The sequence below is a fragment of the Pristiophorus japonicus genome, chromosome 3 (genome assembly GCF_044704955.1).
Source record: "Pristiophorus japonicus isolate sPriJap1 chromosome 3, sPriJap1.hap1, whole genome shotgun sequence".
NCBI classification, from domain to species: Eukaryota; Metazoa; Chordata; class Chondrichthyes; family Pristiophoridae; genus Pristiophorus; species Pristiophorus japonicus.
This window is the reverse complement of record NC_091979.1, coordinates 69,541,285-69,558,092: the sequence shown is the minus strand read 5'-3', so window position 1 is coordinate 69,558,092 and position 16,808 is coordinate 69,541,285. Positions and strand designations below refer to the sequence as shown.

Sequence of the window (16,808 nt, the reverse complement as noted above, 5' to 3'; positions counted from 1 at the left end):
AGGTGTCGGTGGGGATATTGCACTTTATCAAGGAGGCTTTGAGGGTGTCCTTGAAATGTTTCCTCTGCCCACCTGGGGCTTTCTTGGTGTGTAGGAGTTCCGAGAAGAGCGCTTGTTTTGGGAGTCTGTTCGCATGCCCGACACACATGTGGCCCGCCAACGGAGCTGGTCGAGTGTGGTCAGTGCTTCGATGCTGGGGATGTTGGCCTGATCGAGAACACTGATGGTGCGTCTGTCCTCTCAGGGGATTTGCAGGATCTTGCGGAGACATCATTGGTGGTATTTCTCCAGCAATTTGAGGTGTCTGTATGTGGTCCACGTCTCTCAGCCATATAGGAGGGTGGGCATCACTACAGCCCTGTAGACCATAAAGCTTGGTGCCAGATTTGAGGGCCTGATCTTCAGACACTCTCTCAGGTGACCGAAGGCTGGGCTGGTGCACTGGAAGCAGTGTTGAACCTCGTCGATGTCTGTGCTTGCTGATAATACACTCCCAAGGAGTTGTCCAGGGCCGCACTGTGAATCTTGATGACTGGGGGGCAGTGCTGTGTGGCAGGGTCAGGTTGGTGGAGGACCTTTGTGTTACGGATGTTTAGTGTAAATTCAGACAAGGTTCACATAGTTGATTCCGGACATGAGGGGGTTGACTTATGAGGAAAGGTTGAGTAGGTTGGGCCTCTACTCATTGGCATTCAGAAGAAAGAGATGATCTTATTGAAACGGATAAGATTGAGGGGGCTTGACAAGGTGGATGCAGAGAGGATGTTTCCACTGATGGAGGAGATCAGAACTAGAGGGCATGATAGAAACATAGAAACATAGAAAATAGGTGCAGGAGTAGGCCATTCGGCCCTTCGAGCCTGCACTGCCATTCAATAAGATCATGGCTGATCATTCCCTCAGTACTCCTTTCCTACTTTCTCTCCATACCCCTTGATCCCCTTAGCCGTAAGGGCCATATCTAACTCCCTCTTGAATATATCCAATGAACTGGCATCAACAACTCTCTGCGGCAGGGAATTCCATAGGTTAACAACTCTGAGTGAAGAAGTTTCTCCTCATGTCAGTCCTAAATGGCCTACCCCTTGGCCTAAGACTATGTCCCCTGGTTCTGAACTTCCCCAACATCAGGAACATTCTTCCCGCATCTAACCTGTCCCGTCCCGTCAGAATCTTATACGTTTCTATGAGATCCCCTCTCATCCTTCTAAACTCCAGTGAATAAAGGCCAAGTTGATCCACTCTCTCATGACAGCCTAGCCATCCCGGAATCAGTCTGGTGAACCTTTGCTGCACTCCCTTAGTAGCAAGAACGTCCTTCCTCAGATTAGGAGACCAAAACTGAACACAATATTCCAGGTGAGGCTTCACCAAGGCCCTGTACAACTGCAGTACGACCTCTCTGCTCCTATACTCAAATCCCCTAGCTATGAAGGCCAACATGCCATTTGCCGCCTTCACCGCCTGCTGTACCTGCATGCCCATTTTCAGTGACTGATGAACACAAAGATTAGTGCGTGACACAAAGATTAGTGCATGACACAAAGATTAGTGGGAAAGCGGGTTGTGTAGAGGACACAGAGAGGCTGCAAAGAGATTTGGATAGATTTTAGCGAATGGGCTAAGGTTTGGCAGATGGAATACAATGTCGGAAAGTGTGAGGTCATCCACCTTCGGGAAAAAAACAGTAAAAGGGAATATTATTTGAATGGGGAGAAATTACAACATGCTGAGGTGCAGAGGGACCTGGGAGTCCTTGTGCATGAAACTCTTTTTGGAGTTTATCTGAAAAACATAAAACATTAATCCGTGCCACCCGACCTGTATGACACACCAGACATTTACAAGGCCCTTTTTTTTTCTTTTTTGTGTTTTTTTTTTGTGTTTTTCTTTTTTTCTTTGGTTTTTTTTTGGGCACTAAAATTAATTTTTTTTTTTCCTCCAGTGCCCCCTATAAAAGGGGAGGGGGACACTAAAAGCACCAGCAATTAAAACAAATTAAACTTTAAAATGTAAAATCAAATTAAAATTTGGTTGCCGGGCGTGATGATGCACTCCAGTCCCTCCGGTGCCCACCTCTCGCGGAAGGCCGCGAGCGTACCGGTGGACACTGCGTGCTCCATCTCCAAGGACACCCTGGACCGGATGTAAGAGCGGAAGAGAGGCAGGCAGTCAGGTTGAACGACCCCCTCGACCGCCCGCTGCCTGGACCGGCTGATGGCACCCTTGGCCGTGCCCAGGAGCAGTCCTACGAGGAGGCCCTCGGACCTACCCGCTCCCCTTCGCACAGGGTGCCCAAAGATCAGGAGAGTGGGACTGAAGTGCAGCCAGAATTTCAGGAGCAGCCCCTTTAAATAATGAAACAGGGGCTGCAACCTCGTGCACTCAATAAAAACATGGAACACGGACTCCTCCAGACCGCAGAAATTGCAGGCGTCCTTGTGCATGAAACTCTTTTAGAGTTTATCTGTAAAACATAAAACATTAAACCGTGCCACCCGCCCTGGATGACACAGCAGACATTTACAAGGCCCCTTTTTTTCTTTTTTTTGGTTTTTTTTTTGGGCGCTAAAATCAAATTTTTTCCGGTGCCCCCTATAAAAGGGAAGGGGACACTAAAAGCACCGGCAATTAAAACAAATTAAACTTTAAAACGTAAAATCAAATTAAAATTTGGTTGCCGGGCGTGATGATGCACTCCAGTCCCTCCGGTGCCCACCTCTCGCGGAAGGCCGCGAGCGTACCGGTGGACACCGCGTGCTCCATCTCCAAGGACACCCTGGACCGGATGTAAGAGCGGAAGAGAGGCAGGCAGTCAGGTTGAACGACCCCCTCGACCGCCCGCTGCCTGGACCGGCTGATGGCACCCTTGGCCGTGCCCAGGAGCAGTCCTACGAGGAGGCCTTCGGACCTACCCGCTCCCCTCCGCACAGGGTGCCCAAAGATCAGGAGAGTGGGACTGAAGTGCAGCCAGAATTTCAGGAGCAGCCCCTTCAAATAATGGAACAGGGGCTGCAACCTTGTGCACTCAATAAAAACATGGAACACGGACTCCTCCAGACCGCAGAAATTGCAGGCGTCCTTGTGCATGAAACTCTTTTTGGAGTTCACCTGCAAAAACATAAAACATTAAACGGTGCCACCCGACCTGGGTGACACACCAGACATTTACAAGGCCCTTTTTTCCTTTTTTTGTTTTTTTTTTGTGTTTATCATTTTTTGGGTTTTTTTTTGGGGGCGCTAAAATCAGATTTTTCCAGTGCCCCCTATAAAAGGGAAGGGGACACTAAAAGCACCGGCAATTAAAACAAATTAAACTTTAAAACGTAAAATCAAATTTCCTTGTGCATGAATCCCAAAAAAAAAGTTAGTTTGCAGGTGCAGCAGGTAATCAATCAGAAGGCGAATGTAATGTTGGCCTTCGTTGCAAGAGGGATGGAGTACAAAAGCAGGGAGGTCCTGCTGCAACTGTATAGGGTATTGGTGAGGCTGCACCTGGAGTACTGCGTGCAGTTTTGGTCACCTTACTTAAGGAAGGATATACTGGCTTTGGAGGGGGTACAGAGACGATTCACTAGGCTGATTCCGGAGATGAGGGGGTTACCTTAAGATGATAGATTGAGTAGACTGGGTCTTTACTCGTTGGAGTTCAGAAGGATGAGGGGTGATCTTATAGAAACATTTAAAATAATGAAAGGGATCGACAAGATAGAGGCAGAGAGGTTGTTTCCACTGGTAGGGGAGACTAGAACTAGGGGGCACAGCCTCAAAATACGGGGGAGCCAATTTAAAACCGAGTTGGGAAGGAATTTCTTCTCCCAAAGGGTTGTGAATCTGTGGAATTCTCTGCCCAAGGAAGCAGTTGAGGCTAGCTCATTGAATGTATTCAAATCACAGATAGATAGATTTTTAACCATTAAGGGAATTAAGGGTTACGGGGAGAGGGCGGGTAAGTGGAGCTGAGTCCACGGCCAGATCAGCCATGATCTTATTGAATGGCGGAGCAGGCTTGAGGGGCTAGATGGCCTACTCCTGTTCCTAATTCTTATGTTCTTATGTTCTTATGAACCATGACACCCAGGTCTCATTGCACCTCTCCTTTTCCTAATCTGCCGCCATTCAGATAATCTGCCTGCGTATTTTTGCCCCCAAAATGGATAACCTCACATTTGTCCACATTATACTGCATTTGCCATGTATTTGCCCACTCATCTAACCTGTCCAAATCACCCTGCAGCCTCTTAGTGTCCTCCTCAATGCTCTCACCGCCACCCAGTTTAGTGTCATCTGCAAACTTGGAGATATTACACTCAATTCCTTCATCTAAATTGTTAATGTATATTTTAAAGAGCTGGGGTCCCAGCACTAAGCCCTGTGGCACTCCACTAGTCACTGCCTGCCATCCCAACTCTCTGCTTCCTGTCTGCCAACCAGTTCTCTATCCACGTCAGTACATTACCCCCAATACCATGCGCTTTGATTTTGCACACCAATCTCTTGTGCGGGACCTTGTCAAAAGCCTTTTGAAAGTCCAAATATACCACATCCACTGGTTCTCCCTTGTCCACTCTGCTAGTTACATCCTCACAAAATTCCAGAAGATTCGTCAAGCATGATTTCCCTTTCATAAATCCATGCTGACTTGGTCCGATCCTGTCACTGCTTTCCAAATGCATTGCTATTTCATCCTTAATGATTGATTCCAACATTTTCCTCACTACTGATGTCAGGATAACCGGTCTATAATTACCCGTTTTCTCTCTCCCTCCTTTTAAAATGGTGTTACATACAGGTTTGTTACTTTTTCTAGCCAATTCATATGCCTCTTCCTTGGCTTTAACGCTATCCTTAATTTCCCATGTTAGCCACGGTTGAGCCACCTTCCCCATTTTATTTTTACTCCAGACAAGGATGTACAATTGCTGAAGTTCATCCATGTGATCTTCAAATGTTTGCCATTGCTTATCCACCGTCAACCCTTTAAGTATCCTTTGCCAGTCTATTCTCGCCAGTCCATAGGAACTGATCCAGAGTCGATAGACTGTTGGAAAATGATCACCAATGCATCCACTATTTTTAGGGCCACTTCCTTAAGTACTCTGGGATGCAGACGATCAGGTCCCGGGGACTTATCGGCCTTCAATTCCATCAATTTGCCTAACTCAATTTCCTGCGCAATGAGGATATCCTTCAGTTCCTCCTTCTCACTAGACCCATTGTCCCCTGGGACATTCGGAAAGTTATTTGTGTCTTCCTTCGTGAAGACAGAACTGAAGTATTTGTTCAATTGGTCTGCCATTTCTTTGTTCCCCATTATAAATTCACCTGAATCCGACTGCAAGGGACCTACGTTTGTCTTCACTAATCTTTTTCTCCACATATTTATAGAAGCTTTTGCAGTCAGTTTTTATGTTCCCTGCAAGCTTCCTCTCGTACTCTATTTCCCCCCCCTCTTAATTAAACCCTTAGTCCTCCTCTGTTGAATTCTAAATTTCTCCCAGTCCTCAGGTTTGTTACTTTTTCGAGCCAATTTATATGCCTCTTCCTTGGCTTTAACACTATCCTTAATTTCCCATGTTAGCCATGGTTGAGCCACCTTCCCCATTTTATTTTTACTCCAGACAAGGATGTACAATTGCTGAAGTTCATCCATGTGATCTTTAAATGTTTGCCATTGCTTATCCACCGTCAACCCTTTAAGTATCCTTTGCCAGTCTATTCTAGCCAATTCACGCCTCATACCATCGAAGTTAGCTTTCCTTAAGTTCAGGACTCTCGTTTCCGAATTAACTGTGTCACTCTTCATCTTAATAAAGAATTCTACCATATTATGGTCACTCTTCCCAAAGGGTCCTCACACAACAAGATTGCTAATTAGTCCTTTCTCATGACACATCACCCAGTCTAGGATGGCCAGCTCTCTAGTTGGTTCCTCGACATATTGGTCTAGAAAACCATTCCTAATAGACTCCAGGAAATCCTCCTCCACCGCATTGCTACCAGTTTGGTTAGCCCAATCAATATGTAGATTAAAGTCGCCCATGATAACTGCTGTACCTTTATTGCACACATACCTTATTTCTTGTTTGATGCTGTCCCCAACCTCACTACTACTGTTTGGTGGTCTGTACACAACCCCCAAATAAAGTTTTCTGCCCTTTGGAATTCCGCAGCTCCACCCATACAGATTCCACATCATCCAGGCTAATTTCCTTCTTACTATTGCATTAATTTCCTCTTTAACCAACAACGCCACCCCACCTCCTTTTCCTCTCTGTCTATCCTTCCTAAATGTTGACTACCCTTGGATGTTGAGTTCCCAGCCTTGGTCACCCTGGAGCCATGTCTCCGTGATGCCAATTACATCATATCCATTAACTGCTGTCTGCGCAGTTAATTCGTCCACCTTATTCGGAATACTCCTCGCATTGAGGCACAGAGCCTTCAGGCTTGTCTTTTTAACACACTTTGCCCCTTTAGAATTTTTCTGTAATGTGGCCCTTTTTGTTTTTCGCCTTGGGTTTCTCTGCCCTCCACTTTTACTATTCTCCTTTCTATCTTTTGTTTCTGCCTCCATTTTATTTCCCTCTGTCCCCCTGCATAGGTTCCCATCCTCATGCCATGTTAGTTTAACTCCTCCCCAACAGCACGAGCAAACATTCCCCCTAGGACATTGGTTCCGGTCCTGCCCAGGTGCAGACCGTCCGATTTGTACTGGTCCCACCTCCCCCAGAACCGGTTCCAATGTCCCACGAATTTGAATCCCTCCCTCTTGCACCACTCCTCAAGCCACATATTCATCTGAGCTATCCTGCGATTCCTACTCTGACTAGCACATGGCACTGGTAGCAATCCTGAGATTATTACCTTTTTGAGGTCCTACTTTTTAATTTAGCTCCTAGTTCCCTAAATTCATCTCGTAGGACCTCATCCTGTTTTTTTTTACCTATATCGTTGGTACCTATATACACCACAACAATTGGCTGTTCATCCTCCCTTTTCAGAATGTCCTGCACCCGCTCCGAGACATCCTTGACCCTTGCACCAGGGAGGCAACATACCATCCTGGAATCGCGGTTGTGGCCGCAGAAACGCCTATCTATTACCCTTACAATCGAATCCCCTATCACTATAGCTCTCCCACTCTTTATCCTGCCCATCTGTGCAGCAGAGCCACCCACGTTGCCATGAACTTGGCTGCTGCTGCTCCCCCCTGATGCGTCATCCCCCTCAACAGTACCCAAAGCGGTGTATCTGTTTTGCAGGGGGATGACCGCAGGGGATCCCTGCACTACCTTCCTTGCACTGCTCTTCCTGCTGGTCACCCATTTACTACCTGGATGTGTACCCTTTACCTGCAGTGAAACCAACTCGCTAAACGTGCTATTCACGTCATTCTCAGCATCGTGCATGCTCCAGAGTGAATCTACTCGCAGCTCCTTAGAATAGGGGGATGTCCATTTAAAACTGAGATGAGGAGAAATTTCTTAGGGTTGTAAAGCTCTGGAATTCGCTGCTTCAGAGAGCTGTGGGAACTGGGACATTGTCTATTTCTGTCTTAAATTTATTCAGTTTCTTAAATGATAAGGAGTTATGGGGAGCGGGCAGGGAAGTGGAGCTGAGTCCAGGATCAGATCAGTGATGATCTTATTGAATGGCGGAGGAGGCTCGAGGGACCGTGTGGCCTAATCCTGTTCCTGTTTCTTATGTAAGGCCCATGCTTTCGTACACTTCGGTGAAGATGTTGACGGTGACTTGGAGTTCAGCCTCTGTGCGCAGACGCAAGTGTTGTCCGCATACTGCTGCTCGACATGAGGATGGGACAGTCTTGGATCTAGCCTGGAGGTGATGAAGGTTGAACAGGTTCCCACTGGTTCTATGGTTTAGTTCCACTCCAGCAGGGAGCTTGTTGAGTGTGAGGTGGAGCATTGCAGTGAGGAAGATCGAGAAGAGGGTTGGCACAATGACTCAGCCCTGCTTGACCCCGGTTTGGACGTGGATTGTGTCTGTGGTGGATCCTTTGGTCAGGATCATGGCTTGCATGTCATCATGGAGCAGGCAGAGGATGGCGATAAACTTTTGGGGACAGCCGAAATGGAGGAAGATACTTCATAGTCCCTCACGATGAACAGTGTCAAAGGCCTTTAAGGTCACTGCAATGCACTCAAAACACCAGTGCATTGTGGGGCTTTTGGGATTTTAAAGCTGCAAGGGCTGTCAAGTCTTTGATAACAGCGAAGGAGCAGGGCAGAAATGTCCCATAAAGGGCAGGCTCAGAAAAAGACAGGACACTTCAAGGAGAGATGTTTCTGCTCTGAGCTGTAGGCCAGAATGTAGAGGAGTTATTCTGGTAAATTAAGGCAGCCTACTGATATGGGAGATTATAGCGTGTTATTTTATATTATGTGGAAACAAGTTGCGTTGATTGAAATAAGTAAAACTGATTATAACTGTTGCTCTGTATGCTCACCTGATTTTGAAATAAAGCAGTTTATTGATTCATCTCCAGCCTTATTGCAGCAATTGTTTGCTTGGTCCACCTTCAGAGAGATTGAAGAAATACTCACTCCTGACCTTACGACAGAGGAAAGGCCATTGATGAAGCAGCTAAACTGTTCTGTTTAGGAAATGGCTCTCTACACGGACCCCTGTACAACATTGCTTTCTTCCAACAATTAGAAATTTAATTTGAGGGAAGCAAGATTTACAAATGCCGCGGGGGTTCAATGGACCCCTGAACAAATTTTAAACCCGGTTTAATACTGCACTCAATTTACACTATATACAACCTCAACAGAAGCAATTTGAGCCTACCTCCTCCAGGGAACCTCGCACCACTTCACGGAGGTCAGGTTGTGCTTTTTCTCTCCAGTTACATTGCAAGTTTAGCATCAGTGCACAGTGGAAATCCATTTGCACTGACATTAACCTGGCAGCATAGGAACAGGAGCCCCTCGAGCCTGTTTCACCATTCAATCAGATCATGGCTAATCTGTACTTCATGCTCCATTTACCATCCTTTGATTATTATCCATTGGTGCTCTTATCTCATAAAAATCTGTCCCAAAAATAGAACAACCGCTAACTTTTTCAATATATCTATACATCCCAAATGTAAAACAGACATTTTGGTGTTTTTATTCAAGCAAATTTAACTGAAAAAATCCATCACAGACAAACTTGCTCTTGTGTATAATTAAGTGTTTGAATTTTACCTTACACATCTAGCAGGCAATACTACACATCAGAAAATAATATTAAACTGAGTAAAGAAAAATAGTCTTGCGTTGAAGATAGTTAATTTTAAGCAGAACCAGATCCTTTTCAGATTTAATCTTAAGTGAAGGTTACTATATGTGCACATTTCAAATATATGTATAGGGCACACTTAAGTGCCTGAAAAAAAGCAAATTAAATGATTGATTAAATTTAATCAGGGTGAAGGCAAAACATCTGTTAATCTTTTGTGCACTCCATAATTGGATGCTGCGAAGGAGTTTCCTTTTAAGGGACCTCTAACATCTGTTTTGACAGCAGTTGGCATTGTTAAGTGATTGCCCCACTTGCTGCAAACTTTAATGTGTAGAAATATTTAAGATGCCCAATATTTTGCATATGTTAAGATACAATCGTGCAGTTTAATAACCGTTTTGAACTGGATGACAAACACTCCTCGGTTTACTACATACAACCTCTAATTTTGAATCACTGAAGATGTCTAGAGACGTACAGGGGAGGATAAAGAAAAAAAGGGATGCTTATGTCACATACAGACAGCTAAATACTGTAGCATCTCTGGAGGAATATAGGAAGTTGAGGTGTAATTAAAAAGGATATTTGGAATGCTCAGAACATGAATAATTCTTGGCAAGTAAAATCAAGAAAAACCCAAAGATGTTCTAATAAATCTACTAAGAGCAAGAGGAAAACTAAAGAAAGGATAGGGCCTATTGGAGACCATGAGGGTAATCTGTTTGTGGAGCCGGAAGATGTGGGTATGCTTCTTAATTAATACTTTGCATCTGCTTTCACAAAGGAAAAGGGCAATGTAGATACTGCTATCTCGGAGGAGTGTGAAATTCTGGACGAAATACAGTGAGAAGAGGTATTGGGGTATTTGGCAGCTTTGAAAGTGGATAAGTCCCCAGGCCCGGATGAAATGCATCCCAGGCTGTTGAGCAAAGCAAGAGAGGAAATAGCAGAGACTTTGACCATCATTTTCCAGTCCTCTTTGGATTCAGGCATGGTGCCGCTGAAAACAGTGCCGGGATCTCTGCACATGCACGCTAGAGTCGGCACGCAAGTGCAGTAGCTCCTGGCAGACCGTTTCTGCAAATGCGTACTGCAGGCTGTGTGGGAGGAGCCCAAGGCACGCCATTCCTAGCCCTGGCCAAATGGCCTCCCTCATCGGCGGCCAGAGTGTGCTTTGCAGGCTGTGTCATCTGATTGTTTTCTTACCTTCATGTCAAAAGATGATTTAATTCCTTTCAGCCTTGGATTAGGGGATTTACAGATTAGAAACATTAAGAAAATCAAAATGGAACTTTGGCCTGGGAGGATGGTTCTTGAATCCACCAGTGGCAATGCCTCTGACCTGATTGTAAAACTCCTGAAGTGTTTCTGGGGCTCTGGGTTTGTAATTTTCGACCAGATGAACTGGGGATTCATGCAGGTGTTTGATGCCATGCCGGACATGAGTCTAGACGTGCTTCGCAAGAGGATACTTCCAACCCCCCCCCCCCCACCCCACTTCCTTTCTCCTCCTCCCTCCCCCCTCCTCCTCCTCTCTCCCCACCACCCCCCCCCCCCAGACATGGCCAAATGGGCTCCCTCATCGATGGCCCGCAGTGTTCCCTAAGGTAGGACTTCTTCCATTTTCTGTTATTTACTGATTGATTTTGGTGCTTTAGGTGCAGGGTTCCTTCTCTTTTTTTTTGTTATTTATTGATTGCTTATTACTTTGGTCTTGGTGCTTTCGAGGCAGGGCTCCTTATATTTTATTTGTTAATTCATTGCTTATTACTTTTTGTGCTTTGTTTGGTGCTTGGTGCTTTACATGTAGTTACTTGGGCCGATTCCTTAACTGTAAGTAAGGTCTTTCTGTACGGACAAAAGTGGACACATACGCTGCCCTAAGTTAGTTTAGTACAACTTTTTTCTGGCCAAATTGGCATAAATGGTGTAAGTGACTGGGAACGCCCCCTTTTGGAAAAAAAACTGACCTAACAAAAAACCTAACTAACTCATTTACACTGGCACAAATTAAATGGCCATATTTGCAACTAAAAAGATAACCAGAAAAATCAAGTTACACCAACAAAAAGAACGTGCAACTCATGGGGAAATTTCAGCCCCTAATAAGGTGGTTATATAAATACAAGTTCTATGTTTCTTTTCTTTCCCAATTATATTAATACTGGGGTAGTGTACACTTATATTAATACTGGAATAGTGCACAATTATTAATACTAGGATTGTGAACAATTATATTGGGATTGTGAACAATTATTGTTGCAGTAGTAAGCAGAATTGTTGTGATACTGCAAGTATTGCATAAATATACTTGTAAGCTGGCTAATAAAGTCCAATGTTGTAGTGAAAATAAATTGGTTGTATAATACAAGCCAAAATGAAATATCACTTAAATCTTTCTAGTGGAAGCAAAAACCATTTATTTTCTCACTTCTGTCGTCTTTCCCCTTTTCGTAATCCCTTCAAAACACAGATAAGTATAGATTGCAACTCAATAGCAACATCTCTGGCCTAAATCAGCAATGCCCTCTTCTGACTGAATTATTATTTGAATACTGTAAATGAGCACAGTCTAAAAAAACTCTCAACTCGTCATAAATTGTTTATAATTTAAAACAATACAAAATCAACTGTAGGAAAAAATATCCCAACAAGCCTACTGACAAGTCATTTATTTAAAAAATCAAAATATGTATTAATCGCACATTCATTTCCACCGCAACACTTCTGCGACTACTAAATATTGAATATCAATGTTTGCGGAACAATTTAGCACTTGGTTTTTATCTGCTGATAAATATTTGTTTTCTTCAAAGGAAATGCTAAAAACAAAATGGAGATTTTCAGATTGTAGCCATCTCAGTTTGTCAGACACTGAGACATGTAAGCATATTTGTTTTTAGTAAATCTCACTGTATATTCTGTCATCTGTTTTATCTGGATATAGTCAGTGTCAGAGCAGGAGGCGATCCGCAGGGTTCAGACCAAATATGTGCCTTTGAAGAAAAAGGGTGGGACTAGCAAATCTAGAGCCCCCTGGATGTCTAGGGACATATAGGGTAGGATAAAGAAAAAAAGGGAAGCTTATGACAGATACCGAGGGCTAAATACTGCAGAATCTCTGAGTATAGAAAGTCCAGGGGTGAAATCAAAAGGGATCTTAGGAAAGCAAAGAGAAAGCATGAAAAATTCTTGACAAGTAAAATCATGGAAAACCCAAAGATGTTCTATAAATATATTAAGAGCAAGAGGATAACTAAAGAAAGGGTAGAGCCTATTGGAGACCATGAGGGTAATTTGTGTGTGGAGGCGGAAGATGTGGGTATGCTTCTTAATGAATACGCTGCGTCTGTTTTCACAAGAGAGGGGCGATGCAAACACTGCTATCGAGGAGAAGTGTGAAATATTAGATGAAATAAACAGAGAGAGAGGAGGTATTAAGGGGTTTCGCAGCTTTGAAAGTGGTTAAGTCCCCAGGCCCGGATGAAATGTATCCCAGGCTGTTAAGCGAAGCAAAAGAGGAAATAGCAGAGGCTTTGACCATTTTCCAATCTCCTCTGGCTTCAGTTGTGGTGCCAGAGGACAGAAGGACTGCTAATGTGGCACCTTTGTTTAAGAAGGGAGAAAGGGATAGACCGAGTAATTATAGGCCAGTCAGCCTAACCTCAGTAGTGGGAAAAATATTGGAAAAAATCATGAAGGACAGGATAAATCTACATTTTAGAAAGACATGGATTAATCACAGATTTGTTAAGGGAAGGTCGTGTCTGACTAACTTGATTGTAATTTTTCGAGGCACTAACCAGGAGGTTTGATGAGGGCAGTGTATATGATGCAGTGTATATGGATTTTAGAAAAGCTTTTGATAAGGTCCCACATGGCAGATTGGTCATGAAAGTAAAAGCCCATGGGATCCAGGGCAAAGTGGCAAGTTGGATCCAAAATTGGCTGAGGCAGGAGGCAAAGGGTATAGTTGATGGGTGTTTTTGTGACTGGAAGGAGGTTTCCAGTGGGGTTCCAAAGGGCTCAGTACTGGGTCCCTTGTTTTTTGCGGTATACATCAATGATCTAGACATGAAAATAGGGGGTATGATTTAAGAAGTTTGCAGATGATACAAAAACAGACTGTGTGGTTGATAATGAAGAAGAAAGTTGTGGACTGCAGGAAGATGTCAATCAACTGGTCAGGTGGGCAGAACAGTGGCAAATGTAATTTAATCCTGAAAAGTGAGGTAATGCATTTGGGGAGGGCTAACAAGGAAAGGGAATACACATTAAATGATAGGACACTGAAGTGTAGAGGAACAAAGGAACCTGGGAGTACATGTCCACAGATCCCTGAAGGTAGCAAATAAGGTGGATAAGAATGCTTGCCTTTATTAGCTGAGGCATGGAATATAAGAGCGGAGGGGGGAGTTTATGCTTGAACTGTTAAAACACTGGTTAGGCCACAGCTGGAGTACTGCATGCAGTTCTGGTCACCGCATTACAGGAAGGGCGTGATTGCACTTGAGATTTACGAGGATGTTGCCGGAACTGAAGAATCTTGGCTATGAGGACAGATTGGATAGGCTGGGTTTGTTTTCCTTGGAACAGAGGAGGCTGAGGGGAGACCTCATTGAGGTGTATAAAATTATGAGGGGCCCAGATATAGTGGATAGAAAGGGACTATTTCCCTTAGAGGAGTCAACAACCAGGGGGCATAAATTTAAAGTAATTGGTAGAAGGTTTAGAGGGGCTTTGAGGGGAAATTTCTTCACGCAGAGGATTGTGGTGATCTGGAACTCACTGCTTGAAATGGTGGTAGAGGCAGAAACCCTCACCACATATTTAAAAAGTACTTGGATATGCACGTGAAGTGCCATAACCTGCAGGGTTACAGGTCTAAAGCTGGAAAGTGGGATTTGGCTGGATAGCCTCTTGTTGACCGGCGTGGACATGATGGGCCGAAATGGCCTCTTTCCGTGCTGTAAAGTTCTATGATTCTATGATTCAATGATTTCATTCTTTAAAAGTAGCAGATCTCGTGATGAGTTGGAGATTTTATAAGAGAAGTATTATTCTAAGGACTAGCATCAGGAACATTGACTTATCAGCATTGGGGGATGTCCTGCAGTATGGTCTCAGTTGTATGTTAGAGGCATCCCACACTCTGAGAGCACAGTCAGCAGGAGGAGGTGGCGTCCTAAGGCTTTTGGTGTACTGGAGAAAAGTTCTAGAAACATTAGGCCATGTCCTGGGATCTTGAATCACTGGGAGAGTTGTATTGGGAAGGTGTTTCTCAGGGCCTGGGAGCATTAAGGATGTAGTCAAAAAATTTCTAGCAACTGGGAGTGGGGAAGGCGAGGAAGTCTGGGGGGTGGGGGTGTTCTGTGATCCATCAGAACTGGAAAGGTGGTTTATGAGCATTTATACTTGCCAGAATCTGTCAGTATTGGGCCGGGTTACATGTCGGGAGGTTTTTCACAGGGGGTCATCAACCACTGGAATAAGTTGCCAGCTTCTGCATTGAGTGCGGATTCACTGCAAGTATTCAAAAGTTAGCTTGATGAGTTAGGATGAGTTCCTTGCTCTGTCTAATATCACAGCATACAAAATATAGCTGGGGTATTGGATGGTGTGCCTCATGGTCACTGTGATGTCCTGTAACATGTTTTGATGGCCTTCAGGGGTCAGAGAAGAATTTCCCAGATTTGTTTCCCATGAATTGGCCGAGGGTTTTTAAAAATCTGTTTTGTTTCCCAGGAGTTACAGGTGATTCCGGCTGCTAGGTTGGGACCATTGAAGATAATGATGCTCAGTTGCAATATGTGTGTAGCAGACTCATTGGATGAGCTGGTCTTTTCCTGTGCATTATTTTTGTGTGTTCATCGAAATTTTAGTTACTGGGAAAAATGGCAGATAAAAAAAACTTTCAGAAAGCATTTTGGATGATTTGTGGAGGAAAGGTAAGACTGTCCAACCAGTGGCCAGAGCCTGCAACTGCAAGCACACTCAAAGCAGTTTCTTACTATTGCTCTGTGACAGATCCAGCATGATCGTTCAGTGCTTAGACTAACAGTGCAAATCCTAGTGCTACCTATTGTAATATGAGAAATGGTTGTAAGTAAGTATAACAAGTTGGTATGGACACCTTTAACATGAGAATGTCCATAGGAATATGTTCATCCAAGACTTTTAATGAAAGTCACGACGGAGATAGATAGATAGATGTATACTTATCCAAACAACATAGTCCCAACATGATTTTTTTTTGTCAAAATTAAACAAATATTTGACAAGTTTATTTTAAATCCAGCAAGTTTAATAATTAAATAATTTGTTTGTTTGCCATCTGTTATTTATCTATCTAATTTCCTTATACTCCGGCCCCCATATTGCCTTTTCTATTTCACAGCCACTTATATGCATAGTATTCTCTTCCAACCCAGAGAGAGCCGCCACACAAGTACTGCATGCCAAGTGCAATTTGTATCTTCCACCTAATACACTACAATCTGGGGCACAGTTCCACACTGATGTAATAGCTAATCAACATCTGCTCTCCAAACTGCAAAATAAATCCACCAATCCTTGGTGAAGATGTATTTAGACTCAACAACAATCAACAGAGTAAAAACAGTAAATTAAGGAATGCAGTTACATTGTCCCAGCCTTTAACTTTTCATGTTTTTAATTAACTCAAACATCAGTTTGTTGCTTCAGCCCATGAGATGTTATTAATTATGATTTTATGACACTGATCAGAACTCACCTCTAAATGTGTGGGAACCTGTTGTTTACAAAGATGGGCAGCCTCTGAGGGAAACAAAATTGTTAATAATGGGTATGAAAACAGACTTTGCACAGTAAGACACCCATTTAATTAAATGAGGATAATATTCTAAACATGTAAATATTCCAGCCTTTATCAGATTATGGTAATTTTAATTTCCTTCTGGTCAAATAAACATTCCAGTTTTATTAATGTTGTACTGCCAACACACAACTCGCTGGAATGAGATTGTATAAAATATAATTACTTTTCAGCACATAGCAAAGTGAGAATTATTTAGTCCTGAGTGTATTATATCAATGAAAATTTTTTGAAAAAAAGGTAGAATAAATATGATTAAATCTTTTGCAAACTACAATGTCAAATTTTGTATGGTTAAGACTTTAATTTTTAGCAACAAAATTTTGAATATAAATGACCACTTGTGAGGATGGCTAATGGTTCTGGTTTTCCTCATTCAGTTGTGACTTACTTGAACAACTCTTGGGTAAGGCAGCAATAAAATAAATGCTAAAGATCAGGTCAGTTCCTATGGAAAAAAAGTAATGCAATCAAGAGAAATTATTTATTTGCTTTAGTACCAATTACTAATTTGAAAGAATTTTCACTTCAGCTTTTCAAATTATAATCTTCAATTGATGACAATTGCATCAGTACTATAAATTATATCAAGCCTATTATTCAAGTGTAAGGAATGTAATTATTTTTTGCCTTTTCTTCTAATACAGTGCTGTTGCCGTTGGATGTACATCCGGCCTGATTTACCTTTCCATTGAAGCCA

At 43.2% G+C, this 16,808-nt stretch overlaps 1 protein-coding gene across 3 annotated transcripts in view; it reads right to left on the bottom strand.

The window, feature by feature from the left end:
• Positions 1 to 16,808, bottom strand: part of LOC139259753 (nck-associated protein 5-like) — a 1,255,355-nt gene that overhangs the window by 1,070,528 nt on the left and 168,019 nt on the right. Inside the window, exon 1 of one of the 3 annotated variants that reach the window (XM_070875433.1) lies at positions 16,007 to 16,050. The exons of the other annotated variants lie outside the window; for them this stretch is intronic. The gene's annotated coding sequence lies outside the window, so the exon portion shown is untranslated. Of the gene's footprint in view, positions 1 to 16,006; positions 16,051 to 16,808 lie in introns of those variants that run through there. 3 annotated transcript variants of the gene reach the window in all.